We start from the raw sequence: 27,381 nt of genomic DNA on the forward strand, positions 1-27,381 counted from the left end.
CGATTCGACACTTCAACTTGCCCACTAGTTTGAGGGTGGTAAGGAGTGGCCACATTATGGCGAACCCCATATTTCTCCAATAACCCCTTGAACAATCTGTTGCAGAAGTGGGAGCCCCCATCACTAATAATTGCCCTTGGGGTGCCAAAATGAGAGAATATATTCTTTTTAAAGAACGCAGTGACACTCTTCCCTTCATTGTTCGCGAGGGTGATGGCTTCCACCCATTTAGATACATAATCAACCGCTACTAGAATGTACTTCATTCCATGAGAGCACACAAAAGGGCCCATAAAGTCAATACCCCAAACATCAAATAACTCAATCACTAGAATGTGGTTTAGAGGGAGCTCTTGCTTTCTTGAAATGCCGCCACCTCGTTGGCATCGATCACATGATTTAGAAAACTCATGAGCATCTTGATGAAGAGTTGGCCAATAGTAACCACATTGTAATATCTTATGAGCGGTTCGGATACCGCTGTGATGTCCACCAATGGGTGAGGAATTGCATGCTTCTAACACACTCAACATCTCACATTCTGGCACACAACGCCGAATAAGCCCGTCGGCACAACTCCTATATAAGTATTGTTCATCCCAAAAGAACTTCTTCACATCGTACATGAACTTTTTTCTTTGATGAAAGGACAAGTCCGAAGGAACAATATCACTAGCCAGATAGTTCGCAAAATCTGCGAACCATGGAATCAAGTCTTGTGAAGTAACCAATACATGCTCATCGGGGAAAGTATCATCAGTGTCAGTCTTATCCCCTAACTCTCTCATAGCTTCATCCTCTAGACGGGACAAATGATCAGCAACTTGATTTTCAGTTCCTTTTCTATCCATCACTTCAAAGTCAAATTCTTGTAGCAGTAATACCCAACGAATCAGCCTAGGTTTCGCATCCTTCTTTGCCATCAAATATCTCAATGCTGAGTGGTCAGTATGCACTATAACTCTAGTACGTAGCAAATAGGAGCAAAATTTTTCAAAAGCAAAGACTACTGCAAGGAGTTCTTGGTCAGTCACTATGTAGTTCTTCTGAGCTTCATTTAGGGCTTTACCAGCATAGTAAATGGGGTGAAGGATTTTTTTCTTTCTTTGTCCCAATAGTACACCAAGAGCAACCCCACTAGCATCGCACATCACCTCAAATGGACTGTTCCAATCCGGAGAAATAATGATAGGTGCAGACACCAATTTTTCTTTTAGCTCACCGAATGCTTTAAGACAGGATTCATCAAAACAAAATTTACAATCTTTCTCCAGCAGTTTGCACAATGGATGTGCAATCTTTGAAAAGTCTTTGATGAATCTCCCGTAAAAACCTGCATGCCCAAGAAATCTTCTCACACCTTTCACAAAGATAGGTGGGGGAAGTCGCCCCATTTTCCTCGACTTTAGCTCGATCAACCTCTATGCCCTTTTCTGAAATGCGATGACCCAAATCAATACCTTCTTTCACCATGAAGTGGCATTTTTCCCAATTTTGTACTAAATTTTAGTCTTCACATCTCTTAAGGACCTAAGATTATTGTTCAAATACCGCTCGAATGAATCACCAACCACAGAAAAATCATCCATAAAAACTTCTATAGTATCATCCACCATGTCGGAATATATCGACATCATACATCTCTGAAATGTGACGGGTGCATTGCACAACCCAAACGACATTCTTTTGAACGCAAAGGTCCCATATGGACAAGTAAAATTGGTAAATTGGTTTTCTCTTGATCTTCTGGTGGAATAGAAATCTGATTATACCCCGAATATCCATCAGGAAAACAGTACCACCCTTTTCCGGCAAGTCTATCCAACATCTGATCCATGAAGGGCATAGGAAAGTGGTCTTTTTCAGTCCATGCATTTAATTTGCGGTAATCCATACACACCCTCCATCCAGTAACCTATCTCATTGGAACAAGTTCATTTTTTTCATTGGGGACCACAATCATTCCCCCTTTTTTAGGTACACACTGAACAGGGCATACCCATCTACTATCAGCGATCGGATAGATTACTCCGGCATCCAACCACTTAATGATTTCCTTCTTCACGACCTCTTGCATAGGTGGATTTAAGCGTCTCTGGTGCTCAATACTTGGCTTATTATCAGGCATGAGTTGGATTTTATGAGAGCAAATACCAGGAGGGATCCCAATAATGTCCGCAATAGTCCACCCAATATCTCTTTTGAACCTTTTTAGCACTTTCACCAAACTCTCAACTTGTTTTTCATTCAGGTCTGATGCAATGATTACCGGCAAAGTGTAACCATTTTTCTAAGAATTCATACCTGAGATGAGGTGGGAGAGCTTTTAGTTCTAACTTTGGATCCTCCTCTGTAGATGGTTTCATGGGTGGGGACTCGCGATTCTTCATATCTAACTCATATTTCTTCTGTTTAAACCGATCATCACCTCAATCAAGAGCCGCGACTAATGATTCATACTCTTCAATGCAATGGCTATCAAAATTCATTATCATTGCCGCTAATGCTTCTACACCTAGACATTCTTCTATTGATGTCTCAGACGGGAATTACAGAATGGAATATAGATGGAATGGCAGATGGCCTAATCTACAACAAACTTCAACAGATGGGCATGAATGTCACAGCTTATAAATGGAAGAAGTCCACGGACGAGCAAGTTGCTGACATGTTAGTAGAAGGTTTCACAGGAACTCTTAGAAATTGGTGGGACAATTAATTCACAGATCAAAATAGAGCTGACATTCTTGATGCAGTAGCAAAAAATCATTTGTCAAAACTGAAGGAGGACAAACCTCTACATCTATAGAAGCAGTAGAAGATGCTACGGCTACTCTTATCTATAGTATCGCTAAACACTTCGTGGGAGAACCACGTCTTTTCCAAGATAGAAGTTTAGAAATTCTAAACAATCTTTACTGCAAGAAATTAACTGATTTCAGGTGGTATAAAGATATGTTTATAACCAAAGTGATGATAAGGGAAGATTCCAACAACGACTATTGGAAAGAACGTTTCCTTTGTGGATTGCCTCCCCACATTGCCGAAAAAGTAAGGTCGAAGATAAGAGATCGATGTGAAGGTAAGATCCCTTACTCACAACTCTCTTATGGTGATCTAATACGTTTAATTAACTTTGTAGCCATGGAGCTTTGCACTGATCTTAAGCTAAAAGAAAAGCTTAACAAAGATCCAAAGTTTTTGGTTTTCGAGCTTGGCAGCTTCTGTCAAGACTTTGGATTTCCAATTCTTAAACCGCCTTCGGCAAGAAAGGTTTCTATGAAAGAGCGATCTAGAAAATCGCCAGATCATAAAAAATCCTCTAGAAGGAAAAACCACTTAAAAAAGAGAAGTAAACAAACTTCTCAAAAAGATAAGTGTTGGACTTGTGGCAAAAAACAAGGACATAAGTCTCCTGATAGTCCCAAAAACAAAAGAAAAAAGAAGAAGATCAACCTTCTTGAAGTAGACGAAGAAACTAAGAAGCAGTTTCTCTCTATTTTAGATGAAGAAGAATCAGAATCTAAATCCTCTTCTGATAGTGAAAGTGAAGACGAAGAGTTTCTTAATGTAGCTCAAAACACAGATGACAATAGGCCAGAGTGCAACTGTCAAGGAGCCTTTTGCCTATGCGACAATCAATTTATAAGGGTTATCTCTGAAGATTCAGATGAAATCTTATTTGCAACAATTGAGCATATCAAAGATGATGATGCTCGAAGAAGTTATTTATTGGAATTTCAAAAACTAGTTAGTAACAGAAAAAAAAAGAGGTTACTACAAGTGTAATTCCTTTCAGTATGAAACATATTATGAATAGATTTGACAAAAAGAAGGAAGAACCATCTGTAGATGAGCTTCGCTCAGAAGTGAATCTTCTTAAACAAGAAATTAGAGAGGTCAAATCTAGAATTCATAAAATCGAAATTGATGCCCTAACTAAAGAAATCCTTAGAGATGCAGAAGGGACATCTAAAAGAAAAGAACCGACTCATTCGGACAATGAAGAAAATGGTTCCGAAGAATCTTCATTCTCCGGAGATGAAACTGAGGTAGGTGTAAACATGATTACAAAGATTAGACCTCAAAGTTCTCACATCCTTATTAAATTAGTCATTAATAATAATTATGTTCTTAACAAAGTTGCTTTGCAATAATGGTATTTGTCTTTCTAATGACTTCGTTATTACTAAAAATATTAACGAAGAAATCATTTTAGGAATTCCTTTTATCACTCAGATAAAACCTCATATTTCAGACTTCGATTCTATCAAAACAAAAATTTTGGGAAAAGAAATTTCATCTCCCTTTTTAAAAAAACACTTTCTCTTGAAGAAAGTAAATTTTAACACAAACAAACTGCTTTCAAAATAAACCAGATTTGTTTTCTTAAAGAAGATATCAAAGTTAAAAAAATAGAGCAAATTTTAAGAACCCCGGGAATGATGGCTAAAATTTGCTCAGAGTTTCCAAATGCTTTTTGGGCCCGAAGGACCCACATTATAGATTTACCATATATTGAGGTTTTGATGAAAAGGCCATTTCGACGAAAGCTAGGCCTATTCAGATGAACCATGAACTGATAGAAGTCTGTAAAAAGGAAATTAACTCTCTTTTAGTTAATAAAATTATAAGACCTTCTAAATCTCCTTGGAGTTGTTCAGCATTTTATGTTAACAACGCAGCTGAGCAAGAACGAGGTTCTCCAAGACTTGTTATAAATTAAAAGCCTTTAAACGTAGCCTTAAAATGGATTCGCTATCCAATTCCAAATAAAAGAGATCTTTTAAGAAGAACTTTCAACGCCAATTTTTATAGCAAATTTGATTTAAAATCGGGTTTTTGGCAAAATATAATTTCCGAAAAAGATAAATATAAAACTGCTTTCAAAGTCCCGTTTGGACAATTTGAATGGAACGTCATGCCTTTTGGGCTTAAGAATGCCCCTTCTGAATTTCAAAATATAATAAATTCCATTTTTAATCACATTAGCAATATATCAATTGTATATATTGACGTAATAATTTTCTCCGAGGACATTGATTCTCTTTTCAAACAACTTAATGTTTTCTTCAAAATAATTAAGCACAATGGATTATCATTAGTGTTAAGAAAATAAAATTAATTCAAACACAAATAAGATTTTTAGGTCATGATTTGTATCAAGGTACCTATAAACCTATTTGCAGGGCCATTGAGTTTTCTGAAAAATTCCCTGATATTATTCTTGATAAAACTCAACTGCAAAGGTTCTTAGGAAGCCTTAATTATATTGCCGACTTAATCCCTAAAGTAAGGCAAATCTGTAAACTAGGCAAATCTGTAAACCACTCTTTGACAGGTTAAGAAAAGATCCGTCTCTATGGACTAACGAACATACTAAATCAGTTGTTCTTCTTAAATCTATGGTTAAAATCCTTCCTTGTCTAGGTATTTCTAACCCATACTATTTTATGATCTTAGAGACTGATGCATATGATATAGGATTTGGTGGTATCCTCAAATAGAGAAGAACCCCAAATTCATCAGTACAATTAGTTCGTTATACCTTGGGAATCAGGAATTGAGCACAAATGAATTATAGTACTGTTAAGAAAGAGGTTCTTTCTATAGTTCTCTTCATCAATAAATTCCAAGATGATCTTACTAATAAAGAATTCTTGCTTAGAGTAGATTGTAAATCTGCTAAAGAAATTCTGCAGAAAGATGTTAAAAATCTTGTTTCTAAACAAATTTTTGCTAGGTGGCAAGCCTTATTATCTAGCTTCGAATTCAAATCAAATTTATTAAAGGAAAAAATAATTCTTTGCAAGACTTTCTAACGCGAGAATCCTTGCAGGGAAAATCATCATGAGGCCCTCTTCAAGAGACATAACAGGGAGCCCCTTCAAGAATGAAGGAATGAGTCCTGAAGGAAAACCTTCAGCCAAACCATTTGCTATCAGGCCATCATCTAATGACCAAAACAAATACTCAGCTTTACCTAGATTACAACCCATATATTCAGCCTTTTCAATAACTCCTTTTCCTCCTTTGCCTCCGAGCTCTAATAAATCCTTTAAACAAATCGTAGAGCCTTTCTCACACTCGCCACCAGGAGTACCCAGATACTCTTTCCCCCAAACCAAAGATTCTTACACTATGAATGCTCCAGAGAGATTCAAAGAAGCAGTTGCACCAAGTAGTGCCTCAACTACAAATAAAACTCTAAAGGTAAAAGGAACCTTTGAAATCATCTCTTTGCAGGCCTCTCCAGTATTGTCCCTTGACAAAAAAAATGAAAATTTTGAGGTAAAACATCTTGTTAAACCTCTATTTTCTAACAAAAATTATGTGGATACTGATAATTCACTAAAAACAAGAAGATACTTCGAGTTCATACTTGTTGATACTGGTTCAATTGAAGTTGAACACAAATTTAATGATAGTTGTGATCCTGATAGTATTGATTACTCTAAAGTAACTATCAAGAAAATTTTATCTCCTTTTGAGTGGCAGGTAGATCACTTACACACCCCTATTAATCTATCGAGGGAACACAGACCTCAAACATTCAATTGGCATGACTACAGATCAACTTGGTTCAACTTCCTATACCTTAGGCCAACTACTCACACATGGTCTGTCAAGTATAATCCAGAGGTGACCAAAAGAGTCATCCCAAGATGGTTTTACAAATGGTGGAACTGTTTTGGCGGTAATAGACAAGTTCTACCAAAAAACGTCACTGACAAATTCAGCCAGTTTCAGCTAGATCAAGACATATCTTCTCTCCCAGAGAATAGAAAACTATGTAAATATTTTATTCAAAAGAGAATCTTATATTATTAGTTGGACTTTTTGTATTGCAGAATTTGACAGGATCAAGTATCTGTCAAGGGAAGTCCTAATCAAAGGATGTCTCCAGCTCCAAAAGAAGTTGCAATCGTCAACCAATCGATCTGTAGAAGATCTTCCCAGAAATCTTTATCTAAGAATGAACTGAAGATAAGATTACAAGAGGCCTTGTAAGACTAAGACTCTGAAGATAATGAACAGCCTATAATGAAACTTCTTGAAGAAGCTTCGTCCTCTCAAAACTGACGATAATTGAGATATGTTAAAACCTAAAGTTTTGGCACAGTCTTATTTAGATCTATTTGATGATTAATCAGTAGTTGAGGATATTAAATTCCGGAATAACTAGTCTTTCACATAGAGGCTTGTAGAGCTAGAATTATCTAGACAGAAAAGGAAGAGTCTCAACGAGATGGAATTTTCTTTTGATTAAATTATTAGGTGGACTCTATCAGGACCCGCAAAGCATGGCATTATCAACAATTATGGCCGACAAGAATGGCAGACATAACCTTATCAAAAGATAAAGGTGAAGATGCTTTTCAAAAGAAAACAAAATACTTTGTTTTATCAAAAGCAACGGACAGAAATCAACAGCCTATCAGAAGAAAAGCTTTTAGATTTCCCTTATCCTTTCAAGTCTATTTAAGACTTCATCCTTAGAGAAGAAAGACACACGGAAAAAGAACAAGACACTTTGTAATTTTTCATAAAATGTTTTTACTTCTCTTCTTCTGTAAATTCTTAAGCTTCCGCAATATATATAATAAACTAAGTCTTTAGCATGCATAGCTAATTGTGTTCTTGTCTGGGCAGTTAGAAGTCATATGATTGTATCTAGATAAAATAATGTTAACTTCGTTACTATATTGTTTATGTTTCTATTAATCTTGGTTAAAACAATTTGTAGAATTTTGACTTAGTGATTTTGATTTTCATCTTGTTATTAATACTAATTAAAACAAGTTAAAGGCTAAGGTTTCTTCCCTGCATAAATCTGAGTATGCCGATTAATCTCAGGCTTAAGGACTTGGTAAGCCTGAAAGTAGATCGTTGTAATTCCGTAAGGCCTAAATGGCAGGCAAAAGATCTTTTGGTGTTCCGTCCTGCAACATGACTTGCCAAAGAATGAGTAATACCCAAGGCCAATTTAATTGTTTATATCACTATTAATCCTTAGATGAATCTGATGATCCTTGTTACAGTTCAATTTATTTGTTTTACCAATATTCATGTTCACATAATCAGGATAATCTCTCTTAATATTATCTTCTCTTGATGGTAATCTATGACTTTTCTCTAGCCTAAAGACAACATTTCTAGAATTATGAATAATCATATTATTAATAGCTTTAATGTTTCTATCTCTAACGAAGAATAAAGATTGCAAAATTGGTCTATTCCCAAAGAACCTTTTCAAAAGATTTACCAAAGAGGTAATTTTAACTTGTTTAAGAATTACAATATCAAGACTTGTGAGTCAACCTCTGCTATTAATAATTCTTTAAATACTATCAAACTGCTTGTTGCTGCTTATATTGATAGGTATAAGAAGGATTTTAAATTCGTTCATATTGGTTTAATCCAAGTTGCTGTTAAACCTCTTTTCCGTAAATATCTGAATATTCCTATTTGTTTAATTCTTCGTGATGCTAGACTTCTCAATTTTGATGAATCTTTGTTAGGTATCCATGAAAGTAACCTAGCTAATGGCCTAGTCTATTTTAATTTCTATCCAAATTTTTCGGTTGACATTTACGACCCTAATCTCATTGATACCCTGACGCTTTACGTCAAAACTAAGAATATGAATAGCAAAATTGACACTAGAAAAATAGCTGTAATATACAGGGTATATTACAAGCTAATGAAGACTACAATAGTCCCAAAGGCTATTAACTCTAGTGCTAAAGGAGTCACCATGCTCATGGAAGCAATCCAAGAGCATGGTACTACCTTTGTTCCTCGTTTGCTTAAATGGGATGAGATTCTTTCCAATAATGACTGGAGATTTGAATCTATTACTGAACCCCTTCCCATTCAACAGTCTAGGTCTTCACTAGAAAGTATTATTCAGTTTTCAGACGGATCTATTAACCTTAAGTTTTTAAGATCCAACTCTTTCAACCAAGCCTCTTCAAGTCAAAGAATGTCTTCAGTTAGACCGTCTTCTTCAAAAAACCAAGAAGATGATGATGTTTCTGAAGTTTCTGAATCTTTAGAACAGAGTAAATTTCAGGGTGTGGATTTTACCAACACAATTCCTAAGTTTTTTATGAATCAACTCAAGGAAGTCCTTCTCCCAGTGACATGAGACCTTCTTTCCATAGAAAAAAGGACTCAGTTGGTGTAATCAAATCTACAGAGAATTTTACTCCAATTAACAAGAAAATCAGCAAGTGATGGAACAACCCCAAGCATGCTCTTAAAAAGGCTTGGTATGTTGACACATATACAAAAGATCAAAGAATCTCATTCCGAGACAAATGGTTTAAAGACATGAAGAGATTCAAAACTGAAATTGAATTCTTCAAATGGTTTGAATGTTCCGGCCAAATTGATGAAACAAATTCATCACTTCAAGTTTTGATAAACAAGTGGCATACCAAAGATAAGATTGTCGAAACTATAACTCCTCCTCTTGAAGGTATTCACATTCCTTACAGAAAAGAAGTCATGTAAGATGCTCCTTACAAAAAGCCTTTAGAAAAGAACAACAACCCTGTAACTGTTGCAGATATCAACAAAGTATTCGAACAAAATAATTATACTAACCAAGTTCTTCATGTTGTTTTTAAACAGATAGAAGACTCCAGTTATAATTACAGCCGTACCAGTCTGATTGGTAATAAACCCAATTCTTCAAAAAATGGTCTTAACATAGAAACCAGTCCCATTTTTAAAATCCATAAATTCTCTCCTGAAGCCTTTTCTAAACCTTCTAATGAATTCAAAAACTCTCCCGAGATCCTTGAAAGGATCAATGACCAACTCTCGAATCTCAAAATAACTCAGGGCGGAAAAATCAGCGCTCTTAAGTATATGCTCCACTATTCCAAAAACTTTTATCCTAGACCCTCTTTTCCCAATGTTCAATTCGAAGAAAACCATTTGCAGCCTCAAGGAATTGCAGATGGCACGAGAATTACAGAATGGAATATAGATGGAATGGAAGATGGCCAAATCTACAACAAACTTCAATAGATGGGCATGAATGTCACAACTTATAAATGGAAGAACTCCACGGACAAGCAAGCTGATAACATGTTAGTAGCAGGTTTCACAGGAACTCTTAGAAATTGGTGGGACAATTATCTCACAGATCAAAATAGAGCTGACATTCTTGATGCAGTAGCAAACAAATCAGTTGTCAAAACTAAAGTAGGACAAACCTCTACATCTATAGAAGTAGTAGAAGATGCTACGGCTACTCTTATCTATAGTATTGCTAAACACTTCGCGGGAGAACCACGTGTTTTCCAAGATAGAAGTTTAGAAATTCTAAACAATCTTTACTGCAAGAAATTAACTGATTTCAGGTGGTATAAAGATATGTTTATAACCAAAGTGATGATAAGGGAAGATTGCAACAACGACTATTGCAAAGAACGTTTCCTTAGTGGATTGCCTCCCCACTTTGATGAAAAAGTAAGGTCGAAGATAAGAGATCGATGTGAAGGTAAGATCCCTTACTCACAACTCTCTTATGGTGATCTAATCAGTTTAATTAACTTTGTAGCCATGGAGCTTTGCACTGATCTTAGCTAAAAGAACAGCTTAAGAAAGATCAAAAGTTTTTGGTTTCCGAGCTTGGCAGCTTCTGTCAAGACTTTGGATATCCAATTCTTAAACCACCTTCAACAAGAAATGTTTCTAAGAAAGAGCGATCTGGAAAATTGCCAGATCATAAAAAATCCTCCAGAAGGAAAAACCACTTAAAAAAGAGAAGTAAACAAAATTTTCAAAAAGATATTTGTTGGACTTGTGGCAAAGAAGGACATAAGTCTCCTGATTGTCCCAAAAACAAAAGAAAAAAGAAGAAGAACAACCTTCTTGAAGTAGACGAAGAAACTAAGAAGCAGTTTCCCTCTATCTTAGACGAAGAAGAATAAGAATCTGAATCTTCTTCTGATAGTGAAACTAATGACGAAGAGTTTCATAATGTAGCTCAAAACACAAATGACAGTAGCGCAGAGTGCAACTGTCAAGGAGCCTTTTGCCTATGCGACAATCAATCTATAAGGGTTATCTTTGAAGATTCAACTGAAATCTTATTTGAAACAATTGAGCATATCAAAGATGATGATGCTCGAAGAAGTTATTTATTGGAACTCCAAAAAGAGTTAGTAATCGAATAGAAAAGGAGGTTACTACAAGTGTCATTCCTTTCAGTATGAAACAGATTATGAATAAATTTGACAATAAGAAGGAAGAACCTTCTATAGATGATCTTCCCTCAGAAGTGAATCTTCTTAAACAAGAAATCAGAGAGGTCAAATCTAGAATTCATAAAATCAAAATTGATGCCCTAACTAAAGAAATCCTTAGAGATGCAGAAGGTATATCTAAAAGAAAATAACCGGCTCATTCGGTCAATGAAGAAAATGGTTCCGAAGAATCTTCATTCCCCGGAGATGAAACTGAGGTAGGTGTAAACATGATTACAAAGATTAGACCTCCAAGTTCTCACATCCTTATTAAATTAGTCATTAATAATAATTATGTTCTTAACAAAATTGCTTTGTTAGACAGTGGCGCACATAGAAATAGCATTGTTGAAGGTTTAATCCCTACTAAGTATCTTCAAAAGGGAACCACCAAGCTATAGAGCGCAACTGGTGAGCTTATCCTTATTAATAATAAATTATCCAATGCCCATATTTGCAATAATGGTATTTGTCTTTCTAATGACTTCGTTATTACTAAAAATATTAACGAAGAAATCATTTTAGGAATTCCTTTTATCACTCAGATAAAACCTTATATTTCAGACTTTGATTCTATCAAAACAAAAATTTTGGGAAAAGAAATTTCATATCCCTTTATTAAAACACTTTCTCTTGAAGAAAGTAAATTTTTACAGAAACAAACTGCTTTCAAAATAAACCAGATTTGTTTTCTTAAAGAAGATATCAAAGTTAAAAAAAATAGAGCTAATTTTAAAACCCCCGGGAACGATGGCAAAAATTGCTAATATTCAAAAAACTTTTGAGAGAGAAATTTGCTCTGAGTTTCCAAATGCTTTTTGGGCCAGAAAGACCCACATTATAGATTTACCATATATTGAGGTTTTGATGAAAAGGCCATTTCGACGAAAGCTAGGCTTATTCAGATGAACCATGAACTGATGGAAGTCTGTAAAAAGGAAATTAACTCTCTTTTGGTTAATAAAATTATTAGACCTTCTAAATCTCCTTGGAGTTGTTCAGCATTTTAGGTTAACAATGCAGCTGAGCAAGTACGAGGTTCTCCTACACTTGTTATAAATTAAAAGCCTTTAAACGCAACCTTGAAATGGATTCGCTATCCAATTCAAAATAAAAGAGATCTTTTAAGAAGAACTTTCAATGCCAATGTTTATAGCAAATTTGATTTAAAATCGGGTTTTTGGCAAAATATAATTTCCGAAAAGGATAAATATAAAACAGCTTTAAATGTCCCGTTTGGACAATTTGAATGGAACGTCATGCCTTTTGGGCTTAAGAATGCCCCTTCTGAATTTCAAAATATAATGAATTCCATTTTTATCACATTATCAATATATCAATTGTATATATTGATGACGTATTAATTTTCTCTGAGGACATTGATTCTCATTTCAAACATCTTAATGTTTTCTTCAAAATAATTAAGCACAATGGATTAGTCACTAGTGCTAAGAAAAATTATTTCAAACACAAATCATATTTTTAGGTCATGATTTGTATCAAGTTACCTATAAACCTATTTGCAGGGCCATTGAGTTTTCTGAAAAATTCTATGATATTATTCTTGATAAAACTCAACTGCAAAGGTTCTTAGGAAGCCTTAATTATATTTCCGACTTTATCCCTAAAGTAAGGCAAATCTGTAAACTAGGCAAATCTGTAAACCACTCTTTGACAGGTTAAAAAAGGATCCGTCTCTATGGACTAACGAACATACTAAATCAGTTGTTCTTCTTAAATCTATGGTTAAAAGCCTTGCTTATCTAGGTATTTCTAACCCAGACTATTTTATGATCTTAGAGACTGATGCATCTGATATAGGATTTGGTGGTATCCTCAAATAGAGAAGAACCCCAAATTCATCAGTACAATTAGTTCGTTATACCCCGGGAATCTGGAATTCAGCTCAAAATAATTATAGTACTGTTAAGAAAGAAGTTCTTTCTATATTTCTCTGCATCACTAAATTCCAAGATTATCTTATTAATAAAGAATTCTTGCTTAGAGTAGATTGCAAATCTGCTAAAGAAATTCTGCAGAAAGATGTTAAAAATCTTGTTTCTAAACAAATTTTTGCTAGGTGGCAAGCCTTATTATCCAGCTTCGATTTTAAAATCGAATTTATTAAAGGAAAAAATAATTCTTTGCCAGACTTTCTAACGCGAGAATTCTTGCAGGGAAACTCATCATGAGGCCCTCTTCAAGAGCCATAACAGGGAGCCCCTTCAAGAATAAAGGAAAGAGTTCTGAAGGAAAACCTTCTGCCAAACCATTTGCTATCAGGCTATCACCGAATGACCAAAACAAATACTCAGCTTTAGCTAGCTTACCACCCATAAACCCAGCCTTTTCAATAACTCCTTTTCCTCCTTTGCCTCCGAGCTCTAATAAACCCTTTAAACAAATCGTAGAGCCTTTCTCACACTCGCCATCAGGAGTACCCAGATACTCTTCCCCCCAAAACAAAGATTCTTACACTATGAAAGCTCCAGAGAGCTTCAAAGAAGCAGTTGAACCAAGTACTGCCTCAAATACAGATAAAACTCCAAAGGTAAAAGAAACCTTTGAAATCATCTCTTTGCAGGTCTCTCCAGTATTGTCCCTTGAAAAAGAATATGAAAATTTTGAGGTAAAACATCTTGTTAAACCTCTATTTTCTAACAAAAATTATGTGGATACTGATAATTCACTAAAAACAAGAAGATACTTCGAGTTCATACCTGTTGATACTGGTTCAATTGAAGTTGAACACAAACTTAATGATAGCTCTGATCCTGATAGTATTGCTTACTCTAAAGTAACTACCAAAAAAAATTTATCTCCTTTTGAGTGGCAGGTAGATCACTTGCACACCCCTATTAATCTATCGAGGGAACACAGACCTCAAACATTCAATTGGAATGATTACAGATCAGCCTGGTTCAACTTCCTATACCTTAGGCGAACTTCTCACACGTGGTTTGTCAAGTATAGTCCAGAGGTGACCAAGTGAGTCATCCCAAGATGGTTTTACGAATGGTGGAATTGTTTTGGCGGTAATAGACAAGTTCTACCAAAAAACAACGCTGACAAATTCAGGCAGTTTCAGCTAGATTAAGACATATCTTCTCTCCCAGAGAATATAAAACTATGTAAATATTTTATTCAAAAGAGTATTTCTTATATTATTTGTTGGACTTTCTGTATTGCAGAATTTGACAGGATGAAGTATCTGTCAAGGGAAGTCCTAATCAAAGGATGGTCTCCAGCTCCAAAAAAAGCTGCAATCGTCAACCAATCGATCTCTAGAAGATCTCCCCATAAATCATTATCTAAGAATGAACTAATGATAAGATTACAAAAGGCCTTGTCAGACTTAGACTCTAAAGATAATGAACAACCTATAATGAAACTCCTAGAAAAAGCTTCGTCCTCTCAAAGTGACGATAACGGAGACATTTTAAAACCTAAAGTTTTGGCACAGTCTTATTTAGATCCATTTTATGATTACTCAGTAGTTGAGGATATTAAAATCCGGAATAACTAGTCTTTCAGATAGAGGCTCATAGAGCTAGAATTATTTAGAAAGAAAAGGAAGTGTCTCAAAGAGATGGAATTTCCTTTTGATTAAATTATTAAGTGGACTCTGTCAGGACCCGCAAAGCATGGCATTATCAACAATTATGGCCGACAAGAATGGCAGACATAACCTTATCACAAGATAAAGGTGAAGATGCTTTTCAAAAGAAAACAAAATACTTTGGTTTATCAAAAGCAACGGACAGAAATCAACAGCCAATCAGAAGAAAAGCTTTTAGATTTCCCTTATCCTTTCAAGTCTATTTAAGACTTCATCCTTAGAGAAGAAAGACACACGGAAAAAGAACAAGACACTTTTGTAATTTTTCATAAAATGTTTTTACTTATCTTCTTTTGTAAATTCTGAAGCTTCCGCAATATATATAATAAAGTAAGTTTTTATTTATCCTATCTCTCACCTTTTGCTTCACCTACCACCTTATTATTATATTTCTTATGGATTTGGGACAATTGCATGCATTCTTGTCAGGGGTGGGGTAAATGGAAAGTGAGTGTTATTGTGAAGTTTGAGTAGCCCAACTCACGATCCTCTCTTGGGGTTTTACTGCTTGTGTTCTTTTGCCCAAGAGACTTGTTATTTTACTGTTTAACCGACCTATTTAGTATCTTGTACACAATATGAATGTCAAAATCTGAAGCATAATGGCTAAATACAATGATATCCCATTCTAAAGAGAATTCTTGCATGATTAGGCATAGTGAATGTGAATCTGTTGGCTCTAAGAATGACATAGAGATGCACTACTGCATGACCCTCAAATCGGCAAATCAAACTAGGTGTCTGATAATCTGATAGTGTAATGAAATGTCAAGAGTGTGTGAGGAAATTTGATTGATCCGCTGTTGGTACCTAGCTAGAACTTGCCCAGTTAGTCCTGCAAAAAGTAAATAGTGTTAGACATTTAGGAAAGGATCATCGGCCCTTGTTCAAATTATCCAATCTTTAGCCTAAATAAAAAAGAACCAAATGAATCGATCCACTTGTTGATCCAAAACTTTTTATATTTAAAAAGATCTTTCTTTTCTACACCAAATTGTCTTCCCTGGGTATAATGTGTTGGCCCTGGTCCCTCCTTGGACATGTGCACCTCAACTTAGGCAAAAAGCATAAGTTGAGGGTGGCTAATGCAGAAAATGACCTCGTCTTGGCCCTGACTCAACATTGGTATTGTGTACCTTGACTCATGGCAAAGCCATAATTTGAGGGTTGCTATTATGAGTAATGTCTCAAAAAGACGGGATGAAAAGAGTAATGTGGAAAAAGAAAAGAAACAGTGTGAAAGAGAAGTGACTTAACCAAATAAAATAACAAAAAAGTGTTGAATGAAAAGAAGTAAAAGTCACTTCTGCAAAAGAGGGAAATAAAGGAGAAAACAAGGCAAAAGATTTCAAGAAAAGAAAAGTGGGGCATAATAGACAATAAAAGAGGTAGGACGCTTAGGTATAATGTCAAAGAGGGAAACAAATTACTAAAATGTATCCATATGTATCCTTCTTGACCCTAAGCCTATGTTACAAGCCAAGAAAGTCCTATCGTGATCCTAAGAGTCTGATATAGTGAACTTAAAGCAGTGAAAAAAAGGGAAAGCCTATGGAGACAAGTATCAATTAGATGTGAAGTTTTTCTGAGCTTGAGAGTTTACTATAATCCATATACTAAAATTTGAAATCACTATGTGAAAAAGGAGGATATTGTTTTTGAAGTAAGAGCACTATTTTCAATAATGAAAAGTAGGTACCTTGGTGAGAGATAAAAGAGGAGAGGTGTTGGTGTGTGGTGAGTGTGCATCATGGTCTGATTCACATGAAGGAACTTAGTGAGCCTAAGAGTAAAAGCATTCACTAAAGCAATAACAATTCGGGATTAATAGCCATATGATTGTGAAAGCTTAAAAAGAGAGTACTTTTGTACAAAAGGATTATGGTAAGTCACAATGCGTCGCTTGAGGACAAACAACGAATTTAATTTGAGGGTGTTGATAAGTTGAACTTGATTATTATTGACTCATGTGTGTCATGCTGAGCTCATGTTGTTGTTGTGAGAAGGAAATGCCTCATGAAGTAATGTTTGAGTCTCATAGTTGGTAATTAAAGCGTTGAATTGTCTTGATTGAAATGATATGTATTATGTTGTAGTGTATTCATTTTGGTTGAGCTGCTAGTCTTGAGTCTATTCCTTCCATCAAAAGAGTTTTAAAGTCATTCGGGGACGAATGTTCCTGGGGGGGGGGATAATGTAATATATTGAAAATCCTTGACGTGTCGTTAAGCCAAAAATAGGTGTCATGAAGTCTAGACACTATTTTTAAGATTAGTTTAATGAATATAGGTCATTTAGGGAGTCTAGAAACCAAAACATCCATGACGTTCGAAAGTAGGTTCAAAGAGGTACTAGTGTGCCTTGGCCTATTCGACTAGTTTTCAAGAAGTCAAAAATTAATGAAATTTGGTGAAAGAACTGATGTTAGAGATGTTTCATGGTTGAAACGTCCGGGTACGACTCCCCAAGGACCAACCAAAGGACCTTGATAAGGACCCCTGCAGATTGAGGCAACACTGCCTAGGCAGTGTGCATTGACGGAGGGGGCTACGGTCTGTATGTGGACTGAAGGGGAATCGATGCCACCGTCTTCACACACTTACCCACTTTGAGTAAGCCCTCTCCTGCACAAGTCTCTAAACTCAACGACGGATGTGCAGGACGAGAGGGGGATAGGCTCGTTGATGTACTGTTGTTTCAGGGTACTTTCAATGCTTTTTCCTTAAGTTTAGTGTGTGTCTAAGTCCTTTTTGTAGTGATTTAATATATTTTTATCTGTGTTTGCAGGAAATCTGTCTAAAACAGAAATGCAGAAGACTGTGCTAAAATCAGTGCAGAGGTGATGACTTACGAAGCCATCGATGGTCCGTCGATCTATCGACGGTCTATATGTGGTGATCGTTGACTAGAGGTTCAAACATTTGGAAGCAACTCAGGGAAATCTGACCAAGTGTGGATCTACGGAAGGATCGACGGTCGGTCGACTGATCGACGGAACGTCCTGGCAAACTATCATGTCAAACAGAAAGTAGTCCCAGTACCCGACTTGAAGAAATCACTAAGTATGGAAGGACGGAGGCATCGACGGACGTTAAGTGAAATGATGGACCGTGCTATTGGTCCATCGATTGTAACAGAAAAGATGCAAAAGTGAAGGCTGAAGAAAAAGTTAAAGTGTGGACCGACGGAGGCATTCGATGGTCCGTTGTTCTATTGACGGACTGTCAGTTGGGTCGTTGACTAAAGACGCATTTTGGGACAGATTTTCCTTATTTAGAACTCCTTTTAATTTTGGACTTTATTATTATAAATAGGGTTAAAAACGTCATTTTTGGGGTTAGACTTTTTATTATTTTTCATAATCTTATTATTGGAAGTTGAACTTTGGATTTTGGGAATAACTTCAAGTTTCCGGAATCGATTCTTACAATATTTTCGTTAATTCAAGTGATATTTCTGGATTTTCTTTAAACTTGTCAAAGTAAGTACATGAATTCTTGTTTAACAACCATGAATTGTGTAATTCTAAGCATGGGTAAATAAATCCACAACTAGGGTTGTGGGGACCATGGGTAATTAACAAGATAAAACTAGCTAAATAAGAATTCTAGAATAGGTTCTTGCATGTATTAATAATTCATTCATTTAGAATTCTTTTTAACGAGTGCACACGTCAGAACTTGCCCTATTTCTACTTGCCGGACTAAGGAGGTAGTTAATAGGAAAAGAATTATCAACATAGATTTAGTATACACTATGTAATACGCTAGTCTCAATTGGTGCGAAGTAGTAACATAGTCATACATTGAATATGATGCTTAATATGAGGTAATGGTAAGGGTTAGTAATTAAACACACGTATCCGAACCAAGGTACGGGGTGAAATTCTCTAGTTGCCGGACCAAGGATCTGGAGATACATAACTTACCACTTCGCATGCAAGACACTAGGAAAGAGTTGTTATAACTAGTATTATCGCGTTTTGAACCTATGGGGAACACAACACCCTAGTTTCTATAATCACTTGATAAAGACCAAAGTTTTAATCTTGATACTTTCTTACTTAGAAATAATTGAACATTTTTGTTACAACCCCCCCCCCCTTTTATTTAACTGTTTTCGGAAAGGGCTTGACTAAATAGACGTAATCATAGATTAAAGTTAAGTCTAAACCATTTTCCTCGTGGGATCGACTCCAACCTAAAAATTGGGTTCTTTACTTGATATGAACTCTTATAATTCTTTAGGAAAGTATAATTTGAGTGTATCACTCGTCGACTCACAGACGGCCCGTCGACGGTGTTCCGTCTCTGAGGGCTTACATTTTTCTACACGTTTTTCATTAACTTCAATTAGTTAGTTAAGGGGTTAGGTGGTTAATTAAGGGATTAAGGGGGGTCTAACTAAGTTTGTTAGTAACCCATATAAAGTCCCCAACCCCATTAGACTAAGTAGAACTCTAAAATCAATTGCTCTATCTTCTATCTACTTTCTCTCTCTATTGAAAGACACCATTGAAGACTAAGATAAGGAAGGGCTTTGGTGTCTGGAAAGAGAAGATTTAATCTTAAAATCTTTGTCAAAATGTTAAGGTATGAGATCGCTTCACCTTTGATACCTCTTTCCTCAAAGGGTTCATTCAAAGTGTTTTCAAATCTAGAGTTTTAAAATGGGTTTCATCTAATCTCGAAATTGAAGTTATGAATTGAGTTGCTGATGATTTAACATGTATTCTAACTTTATTTGGGTAATTTTTTATGGTCTCGCCTAATTTGAAGAACATGATCCTATGTCCCTAACCGTAGGTTGTGATCTTGATTTATATTGTATATTGTTCATTCGATTGACTTTGTTAAGGGTTTAATTACTACTAGATGATGTTGTTATGATAATTATGAATTAACTAGGGTGATGTATAGTCTTTCATACTAGTTTTCTAGAAGTGATCTAGCGTATGATGAATTCACTTAATCCTAATCTTTGTTGTATTATGGAATTGTGATGTAGTGATTCTTTTAGCCTTGTGATTATATTGGACATTTAATTGTGGTGACTTGATGACCTAATTGGGTTGAACTAAGGGTGGATTATGATGTTGTTATGGTAATTATGAATTAAATAGGGTGATGTATAGTCTTTCATACTAGTTTTCTAGAAGTGATCTAGCGTATGATGAATTCACTTAATCCTAAGCTTTGTTGTATAATGGAATTGTGATGTAGTGATTCTTTTAGCCTTGTGATTATATTGGACATTTAATTGTGGTGACTTGATGACCTAATTGGGTTGAACTAAGGGTGGATTGTAAGACCTTGATGATGAATTGTGAAGACGACTTTGTAAGTCTTGTAATCCCTATACTTTGCTTCAATTATAATTAATCGTGATTAAGTCATGAAGATTGTGTTGGCGTATGCCTTATTTAGGATTGATAGGGTGGTATGATATTGAATTGCAATTTCTTGCTTATGGTTGTGAGGTTGAAAAGATGTAGAGTTATAAGGATGATGGTGATTACGAATGTCCCTTATTATGAGAGATTATGTAATGTGTTAACGTTACTTATGTGGATTGTGATGAAAGGATTATACTCATGCAATTTCCTATTGAGATATTATGATGATGATTATACAAGGTCTAGACCCTATGACCTAAACTAAGTTATTATTGATAATTAAAGACATTAAAGACATTTAAAGAAGGGACTTAGCTTAGCACTGAGTTATCTTGGATGTGAGAGGGTGACACTTTCCCACATAGGGGAAGTATGGTTCACTACGGTTCTCACGGGGTGGATAGCCTCATGACCCAAATAGGATAAAGTGTGATGTTTCCAATGTTGACCCAAGTTACATAACTATGTTGACACCATAAGAATACTAGCTAGTGGATCCACGTAGATGCTACATTTCATGTTAGGTTCTATCTTGGCCGGTAGACCACCTTCAATCAGTGTAAGGTTTTAAGACACCGAATTCCACATTTGATCATGTGGTCTATGTCAGTTAAGGCAAGTGTTCCCTAAACTAAAATGATGTAATGATGTATAGACTAACTAAAGTGATTTGAGGGGTTTGACTTAGCTTAGGTAGGGTTATGAGACTCTACCTTTGCCTTGCACTAGTTTGCCTTGATAGGAGCTTTAGGAGGTTAATATTATGTATTGAAGTATGTTAATGTAGTTTACCTTATATGATGATTATGATGCTTATGAACATGTAATTGGTCTTTATTGCTAAAGAATGAGCTTATGTGTACTTGAAGGCTATGTTAGGTAATGTGAGTTAATATTCATGGTTCTTATTGGGTTAATTGATTGAGTAAGGCTATGGGGCTTTGCTTGGTCATTGCACTTGTTGACATTATGAGGATTTATGATTAGTTGTCTTGCTTTTCTAGTTACATGATGAACTCTTATTCATGCTTGTGATGTTATTACTTGATGATATAGTTAAATGAGATTATAGGTTCAAGTATGTTGGTGTGCATATAGTTTATTTGATTTGTTGAACATGTTCAAATGATTGGTGTAGTTTATTGATTGTGCATACGTTCTTAAAGAGAAAAAATGGCATGATTTAAGTAAATGTCCCCTTTTAGCATGTTTTGTTGTTATATGTGCATATAGTCTTATACTTAGTACATGTGGCGTACTAACCCCATTTTCTCCCTTTTTCCCAAACATCTAAGGTTCCGGTCATTGAGGTTTCTTTCGCGGTGATCTAAAAGGAGGCTTGGATATTCTCTCTCATTCAAGTGGTAGGTCCTCATTTGGCCGAGGACGATGCCAATATTCTTGCTATGAATTTTCTTAGATATTAAGACACTTATGTTTACTCTATCTTTCATTTGAGAACAAGTTGCATAAAGCCTATATGTGGCATACTTTAATTGTTGTAGGGCTATGTCCAAGTTGATATTGTCATTTTAGATGGTTATGAGATGAGACGGATTTTATGACTCTATTTCTATCTTATATATGTATGTGAAATATAAGTAGAAGACTAAGTAATCTTCTTATACGAGGTGTCTATGTATACTTGATAACAATACTACTACGTGAATGTAGAGGTCTACGTAAACCTCCAATTAGATATAGTTAAAAGTTATAAATTCTTTCGTATTTTTGACTTGTGAATGTAATGATGAAAAACTAAGGGACTATTCTTAGTGCTCAAAGAGGACGACGATGCCAGTTACATCTAGGGGTAAACCCGGATGTGACAATTAAATTGGGTTATTAAGGTGTTACTTGAGTGCGGATGTTTTAATGGGACATTATCTATACATTTCACCAAGTGTCACTAGAGGATTACTTGGGAAGTCAAGGAGTTAAAATGAAGAAAGCTCACTTTAAATGGAAAAAGAGGTCATTGTAATGAAATAGTAGTTACTGTAAAGTGGTGACTAACATGACTTAAATGCAATCTGTGGTTTTATATGATGTTTCACCATTGAATATGCCTACATGAAGTTTGTGAATTGAATAATGCTTATTATATCAAAGTTTTATAAAGTTTTCACAAAATGACATGATGCATGGTTTCAAGTGAAGTGTCCCTTTTAAATGCATCTTTTTGCATTGTTGCCATACTTAGTGCATTCTTTTACTAACTCCATTCTTCTTTACCGTTTTATACAAAGTTTAGGCTATGGATGCTTAAAGGATGTCTCTTTGGTGAAGAGCTTGATACGTGTTTCCCAAGCTCAATGAAAGGAATCCTTAAGTACAATGATTCCCTAATTCCTATCTTATTCTAAAGTTTGGTAATAATGTACTTATGATTTATGTTGTAAGGGTCGTGTCCTTAATATACTCTAATGATGTTGAGTCTAAGTTGGCAGGGAGACTTAGAGTCTTTAACTATGTATTATGATATTATTTCTCTCTCTCTCTCTCTCTCTCTCTCTCTCTCTCTANTATATATATATAAATGATGTTCTAGTATATATGATGTGCTATGAAAATTTTAAATTTTCCGCTAAATTACCTATGAGGATGCGATGAATGATAACTATGGGCTTGTATAAGACCTCCGAGAAGAAGTAGGCCATGTTGCACTTCGAGAGTGACATATCTTCTAGGGTGTACTCTCAAGATGTGAAAAATGTGGTATCAGAGCATGCAAATTATGAAAGTAGTTTTAGGGTCCAAAGCCTCGTGTTGCCATGTCTAGTAGAGTCTCGTTCATCGGTGGTGAGTTGCGATATATCTATGATGTAGAGGCTTTAGGACGATAGAGTTACCCTTCTTCATCATTCTTATGCCGTTCCATAGAACATAACTCTATAAGATCTTTCTCTTATGTTTTCTGGTCAGGTGGTCTTTTAGATATGATTGGTTGGAGGAGATGGTATCTCTATGTTTGAGGGATAAAAGGTGAGTTTTGATACTTATATCGGTTTTATGGTTTAATGAGTATGTTTGAAAGTGAATTTTCGGATGCTTTGATGATGTGTTTCCATTTATGGCTATATGAGACCTATGTAAAATGACATGTTATGTGAAGATTTATGTTATGATATGGTTATAGCTTGATAAATAAGTTGTTATAGTTTAATTGAGCTTCCTTTTGAAATAATGATTGTCCTTTATGAGTATGCAAGGTGGTAGTATAAAACTATGATTTAGGTTTGAAATGATTTAGGAAGTGTGGTAAATGTCTAAAAATTCATGTTGCCCTTATATATTAAGTTTTCAATGTTGCCTTTTGTATATGTGTAATGGTTTATGTGTTGCCTTCTGTGTGTGAACCTTCATGATTGCCTTGATTGTGTTTGAAGTTTTTTAGGCTTAATCATAGAAGTGAAGGTAGTGTGGTTACCTTGTAGGGTGATGATATGTGTTTGATTGACCTAGAAGTTACCTTACTCTATTATTGAAATAAAAAGAAACAGGCCTTATGGCTATGTCTCCTCTATTGTTCCCCTAATGTCGTATGACCTTTGATGATCAGTGTATAGTTGAGACCTTATGTGGTTGGGTAGTATGACCTAACTTGAATGTTATGGATTTTTTTAGATGTTGAACTTAGAGGAACTATTGGGTATGAGGTATTATCCCTTGATGATTGAGTTGGTAGACTCTTTGATGAGATATTAGGAGTGAGAACCCTTAATAATTGTTGAATTTTCTTGTGTGAGAAGTATATAAGTTGGGTTCGACTTGACTTTACCTTGTGGTTTGAAGGCATGCTGTGATTAGGCTTATCTCAAGTGGGGGATAATTTTCCTAGGTGAAAAGGTTTAGAATTCTCTTTGGTATTCCTACGTGGAGTTACTGTAATTCCTTTTAGGTTGGTAATCACTTTTAAGTGATGATGATGGAGGGTTATAAGCTAAGATCCTCTTAAGGTTGGGTTAAGTGCTCTTAAATGGGCTTATCCTAAGTGGGGGGGGGGGCGGTGAGGTGAGTAGTAAGGTAGTTGATATTTCTATCTTTCCCTTCTATTCTTACTTGAGATTGAACTAAAGAGAGCTTCTAATAGCTTGTGCGTGATGGGAGTCTTGCATGAATGTAAGAGTTGCATGTTCTCCATATGTTAAGTATGTCTTAGTAACACTATGTTAGGCATATTTTGGAGATTATAAATTTCATGAAAAAGGTTTTTTTTTATGAAGTACATGTTTTCTCATGTTAATTGTGCATCTTGATATGTTAGTTGTGCATTACACTTCATGAGATAAGGTAAGAAGCATGTTGATGTCACTTTTAATGTTTGGTGTTATTAGACATTAATGAGAAATTGAGTCTCCTTAAAATGAAAAATTATGAGTCTCTTGAATATTATGTGACTTTTATGATTTGGGAAGTGTAATTGTAGGCTCACTCTTGAAAAATGAAGGCATGTCTAGCTAGTTTCTTTGTGTGTGCTTATACATTGTATGATATTTTCCTAAATGATACATGTTTATGGAAGTCAGTAATTTGCTAGGACTTGAAACTATGCTAAAGGACTTCCTATTGTTGTAATGTGTGTGGTGTGATTTACCATTTTGACTTTACTTGGAAGGAAGTATGAGCATGCTTTGGTTTAAAGGTTGAAAACTTCTCACTTAAAATGAATTGACCTTTTGTGCCTTGCTTGGGTGTGAACTCATGAGACTTGTAAGTGTGTTAAGGAGAAGGAAATTCCTCCCTAAACAATACTAAGCATGGTATGGTTGAGTATGGATCGCATGGTACTATGCCTAACTAAGATAATCCATAGTTAACCTATTTGACTCAAGTCTATGTGCAGTGAAATATGAGTGCCTATTTGCTTCTTGCATGATGTTGAATATGCCTAAGTGTGACTTAAATATAGTTTCGTAATGAGCTATTCATTAAAATGAACATGCTATGATTAGGAGAAGGATTTTCCTTCTATGAACATGACAAGCGCCTATATGTTTAATGCATTTAAAGAGTGAATGAATAGAGGTTTGCTTGCTTGTGTCGCATTGAGTAATAAATGGTTTGAAGTTAGTGTTCCTTGTAAGTATGGTTCATTTACTTCTATGTGATGATGTTATGAGATGCTATATAGATCATTTAAGTCCTTGTAGTGTTTAGAATGTTCCTAGTGTCATTCGATGACAAATGTTCCCAAGTAAGGGATATTGTAACACCCCCAAAATGAGTTAAGGTATCTGGATCCTACCATGTGACTTATAAGCTTGTTAACATGTTTATTAAGTGTTTTAAAGCATGTATGGTTAATTTGAAGTCATTCAGAAGTCAAACGTCCAAGACGTTCAAAAGATAGACCTTGAGACGTCCATGTGTGTCTTGACATTTTTTACGTGTTCGTTTTGGTTTAAAATGATAAGTATGGTCCCATACATGTTAATGAGTATATTTATGTTGGAAACGTATAGGTATAACTCCCCAAGGGCCTCACAAAAGGCCCTCAAGGAGGACCTCAAACACTACCTAGGCACTGCCTTGGCAGTTCAAACGATGGCCAATAACGACACCTCGTAGGTGGACCTACGCCCCATCGATGGGCATAGTCGTTCCATAGTTAGCCTGGGATGAAAATCAACCAATGCAAAGCCTCAGACCCAAACGAGGCGAGTATAACGGCCCGTTGATGGGTCTAAGGGGCGTAAATTGCTCTGTCGTTTGAACCTGCATTCTGCAGCGTGCAATTTTAGGTGGAAGCGTTAAAGAGGAATAATTGTAGAGAGAAGAGAGTAGTGGAAGACTGATGATTTTATTTATGAGGGGAAGCCCTCTATTTATATACAAAAATTTCACACTTTTGGACAAAATGGCCGACATCTACTTTACACTTGGTCTTTTTACATTCGATCGACGCAAAAAACAAAACTTAGTGGCCTATCTTTATTATTGGCCGACACTAACACTGTTTACTTTATGACTTTTTACATTATTGGCTTTTCAGCCGACGCTATACGACAAAATTAAAAGATTCTTACTTTATACATATGGCTGATATTCAGCCGACGCAACAATAATAACAAAAATAATAATAACTTTTTTTTTTATAGCTTCGTTCTTTAAATCAACTGTAGGTATCCTAAATCAACTGTAGGTATCACATTATCTTCTCCGTTGCACTTGGAGCATTTATGATCTGGGTATTTGTTGCTGATAAGTTTGCAATATCTTACTAATAATTCTTCTGAAATAAATCCTTTCTTCAAAGCTCTTGTAGATGGTTGTTCTTCTGGTTTTAGCAATGACAAAATCCATCTCTGAACTTCATCCATATCTGATTTTCTTAATTCTTTGGAGTTTGCATAAATCATCACCTGATCTCTTGCATAATAGCTCCAAATGGCATTGCCATTTAAATAATTGTTTGCTAACTCTTGTATAATTGTAGCTATACCAATTATTCTTTTATTTGCATAAAAGTTAGGTATTTCTACTTTTGGTATCTCATTTTGTTTTTCTATCTCTTCTGGAATAATCATATCTCTGGTTAATCCTATCTTTACCACCTGTATTGGTGATTTTATTTCTTCGTATAGTATCTCTGCTGGTGCTGTATAACATTTTATATAGAATAAATTTCCTTTGGTAATTCTTTTATATGTTAAAAATGCTCTATGTAGTTCTGGTATTCCGGCTATTTCTTCTCCGGTATATGTGTATACTGTATTTAATAGTCCGTAGTTATAACATGTTTTTACTAGGTTGGGGTTGGTCTTAGGTTGTGCAATAAGTTTGTTATATCCTTGTAGTTTCTGGGTTATATAGTCTTCTTCGGGAGTTTTTGTTTGTGTGGATCTTGGGTTTAGGTTTAGATATGTCTGAATTTTGTGTATGTTTTCAATGTAAGATTGGGTAATATAGTTGTGTCTTTTTTTGTCATTTTGTAGGCTTATTGCATAGGTAGATGTTTGTGGTTCTGCTGGTATATGCATTTGTGGTTTTTGGGTAAATGGTTTTGCAAATAGCTGGTTTAAATTTGTATTAATTCTTTTGCTTGTACCTGCAGCTGTATCTAAACAAACATTGTTATGGGTTTTTCGGAGTTTCCCATC

The sequence above is a fragment of the Solanum pennellii genome, chromosome 9 (genome assembly GCF_001406875.1).
Source record: "Solanum pennellii chromosome 9, SPENNV200".
NCBI lineage: Eukaryota > Viridiplantae > Streptophyta > Magnoliopsida > Solanales > Solanaceae > Solanum > Solanum pennellii.